This window comes from Papaver somniferum, chromosome 1 (genome assembly GCF_003573695.1).
Source record: "Papaver somniferum cultivar HN1 chromosome 1, ASM357369v1, whole genome shotgun sequence".
Classification (NCBI taxonomy): domain Eukaryota; kingdom Viridiplantae; phylum Streptophyta; class Magnoliopsida; order Ranunculales; family Papaveraceae; genus Papaver; species Papaver somniferum.
The window spans coordinates 80,843,714-80,847,741 of NC_039358.1; the positions used below are offsets into that span (position 1 = coordinate 80,843,714).

Here is a 4,028-nt window from a genome sequence, read left to right on the forward strand (position 1 = left end):
GTGGTTAAGCCATTTATACAACCAATTTTACAGTCGAATATCCCATCAATTCTCGAATGTTTAAGGGCTATACTCCAAATTCCATAAATGTATATGCTACTATTCCATAAATGTCTGTGGTGCCGGAAGCAGGATCAAGACTCCTGTGACATCAAATCTCCTAATTGCAACGTCACCACAGAACCACCACCATTACTAAATCCTAGCCCCATTGCCAACATCCCACTGATCTGGGATGACTTCCATTCTGATATTATGCCCAGTTTAACCACCAAAAGGAGTACGATTTGGTGCATATAATTAGCGATGCATAGTTGGGTTGAAGTGAACTGAGCAATAAAATTTATACCGTGTATACATGTGGACAAAATTACATAGATGGGTAACAGGAAGTGCTAAAGATTTCATGAGATTGATTTTCTTCCATTTACACTGTTAACTCCTCTTTTATGTCTACAATCCAACTAACAAATCCGGTTAATCTCTCTCTGGGGCATACCCCGTTTCTGTCCCTGCACTCAAATTACCAGCATATGACCATCTCTTTTCAATATTGGTTGAGACCAATTTGTCAAGCTTCCCATCCTCTGACCAACTAGAGGACAATTCTTTGTTAGGGTTTCATTTGCCTTTGGTGGGCTTCCGCTGACTGGTGTGGAAGAACAAAAGGTTGGTGTTGCAAAAGGAGATGCAAATGGAGAATGTTGTACTGAGAAAGGACTAGGTGAGATTCTCTTTTGCAGGGGAAAACTACCTAAACCTCCTCTGCCAAAAAGAGAGACTGACTCTGCTGCCACACATTTCTTCATTGCATCATCTACGTAGAGCACGTCATCAATTCTTGCCATTATGTTGAAGGCCAAGCTTTCCATCACCCTTGAGTAGCTCTCGAGTATAGATTGTCCAACATCCTGTAACAAAGAAAGAGCCAACTTTACATTAATATTTGTCAAAGCTTGTAAGCATTCTCAGAATAGAAGAAAAAGAAAGGGCCAAATTGAATTGATACCACAGCATGGTGTAAGTGGAACAATCTGTGCTGGTTCCATACTTCATTTGAAGTATTTAATCCATTCGAGGTATTACACCAAACAGCTTACAATTCAAGCACCCTATGTATAAAGTGCCTACACTAATGAATCAATGGAAGCGTTTGGTCTATCTCATCATCGCAAACTTTTTAAGAGGCCGAAAATCAACATGCATCAGCTAATACAGTGTATGCACATGTAAACCACAGCTGCACGTGGATCTCACAAGACAATATGGGTTTTCCCCAGAATATGACCTTTTCTTGCCGAAAGAATGTGGTCTATCAATACAAGGTTGTGATAGTAATCTCAGTAGCTGTGTTCTGTAATTTATATGGCCAATGAGATTATTATAGAATAATCTCATTTGCTGAAAGACTGGCATATGGATAGTTATTGCTACTTGAACATATATATAGAAAAGTCAAACCAATACCTTGTTGTATTGAATCTTGTTCATGTCCAGCACAGTCTGTGGCAGTCCAGGATACCGAAGTCGCAGGCTCTGCAAGAGGGTTTCTGCCCTATGTGCTAGAAGTTGACTTCTTGAGCTGTCACCAACAAGCCCCTTGACCTTTCCACCCCACGAAGATCGCCCATTCTTTGCATGATTTGTAAGTTTTTTCCCGCTTCTCTGCCTCCAAACAAGTACAGCAGCTTCAATGCTATTCGCTATTTCAAGTGTTTGGTGTTCTGATGACAAGTCCAAGCAATTAAGAAGACATTCTGGCGAGAACTGCTCCGCTGTTATGTAGCGATATATGATTTCACCCAAACAAGATTTTCCATTCTGCAGCATTCACAGAAAATAAGCTTAGTGAACCAGCTGAGCTCTTTTGAAATATGTCCAGTAGAGAATTATGGACCAGTAGAAAAGAAAAAACTTGCAAAAAAAGCACCAGTTTTTGCACTATTGAATCCTGCAAAGACTCTAATTGAACACCAGTGGCTTGAGAAGAATGACAACTTGCTAACACAAACAGGTATGCTATGGGCAGGAAAGGAGAAACACGATTCAATTATTTAATTTTAATCTATCATCCCTCCAGATGGTCCTAAATTTCAACAAGCAACAATTTACTAACCATGCTTGTCGAATTCACAATATCATATAAAAATTCTTTGTCAACATGGAGAATAAAACACAATTGCTCAGTAAAAGCACAAAAGAAACAGACCTTTGGCAGTGTCTCCAAGTATACACTTGGGATTTCCATTTCGCAAAGCACGGAGCTATTAATCGCTAAAGCAGCCTTAAGAATCTGATTTGTGCAGTCCCTACATTGCTGCAATCTCTTTCTTGCATCGTCTGATAATCCTTCATGTGGCACCTTAGGGCAAGGGAGCCACCACTTCTCTTCCTGTCTAATTGAATGCCTTCCATTAGAAGAAGACAACGGATATGCATCACCACCACCACCACCACCACCATCCCCCTCGGCAACAATCACCCCACGCTCAACATACCAAAACTCAGTTTCTCGGAAACTCTCAAGCATACTAAGCAACATAGCATCAAGCTTCTTTAGTGCCGGAAGATTTACATATAGATCAGACCTTGGTCTCGCTTTCATCACCTCAAATGTACCACCTCCAGGAAAATCTTGTACAGAAGGAATTAACTCCACAATAGAATCACTAACACTTAATAACCACTCCATTTCTCTACACCACATTGACTTCTTCTGTGGTGCCAATGGTTCCAACCTCCATAGTTCCCCAAATACAGTAGCTGCAATTTTACAATCCCTCCAAATTATTAATTCCAAAAAACACCCAAATCAAATTGACAAAAAAAGAAAAAGAAGAAAACCTAATTAAAATTGAACTAACCTGATAGATTAGTAATGGCATTTGATATTGCAAGAGCTGTACAAACTCCTTTTCCTCCACCTGACATATCTTCTCCAAGTAGTAGCTTTGCAAATCTTTCCTTCATCATTTCCACTTCTGCATCAAATTCACACCAGAATCAATTAGATCTTCCCCAAAATAAATTGTCAATAAAATAAAATGGGAAAAAAAATTGAAACAAAATACTAACCAGATAAATCAGCTATACGTTTTTCAGGTTTTTCATCTTCCCAAACAACAATATCTTTACCAATTACAGGCAACATTAATGAAGAAGCAGAAGGGAAAATAGAATTTCCAAGACTACTCATAACACGAGATGATGTAAGTGGAGATGAAGATAAAGAACTTGAAGCACCACCATTAGCTCCTCCAGCTTCAGTTCCATCATACCGTCTACAGGAATAACTACTTGAACTTTCTGATTCACTTACATCTGCACTTAGACTATAACTACCACCGTATCTTTCACTTTGTTGATCATAACCTTCTTCATCTGATGATATACTTCCCATTATTTATTAAACCTCCCCAAAAAAAATGGAACAAAATGATGATTTCACGAGATCTGAACTGAACCCACCATTACTACTTCTTCAGAGATCCAAGAATGATAGCAGCAGAGTGAGAGACTTGGTTTGGTTTGGTCTTTCTAGAGAAAGAGGAAGTAAATGTGATAATGATAAATGGTAATGATGATGATGATGGAGTATGAAGTTGTTTGTTGATAAAAGTAATGCTAAATAAAAAAAGTTGGAGCAGCAGCAGCAACATCAAAGCATTACGCTCTTCTGGGGGGTTGAAGTCTACTACTGAGAATACTGATGCCGCAAAAGTAAAACATGAGTCGACAATTTTTGTGAATGTGAATCTACTGCGTTTTCGTGAAACAAACGATTCCTATAACATTAGACAGTCGGATCGGACACTACTGTCCTTTCCTTTTCTTTATTGGTGTTAAATGCTAACTCTTTTTCCTCGCCCTTTCAATCCAATCTCATCCACTCTTACGTGGCGTTTTTTCTTGCTGATTCATCTCATCCACTCTTACGTGCCATTTCTGTTGCTGATTCATCGAGTCTAACTAAGTAACTAGCTTTAGGAGGATTAAGGAGCGACATTTTAATATTTTTGTTTGATTGA

The 4,028-nt window shown here is 38.9% G+C and overlaps 1 pseudogene; it reads right to left on the minus strand.

Annotated features, from left to right (window-relative positions):
- Positions 1–319: 319 nt before the first annotated feature.
- On the minus strand, positions 320–3,793 carry LOC113291787 (annotated as a pseudogene).
- Between the last annotated feature and the right edge of the window lie 235 nt (positions 3,794–4,028).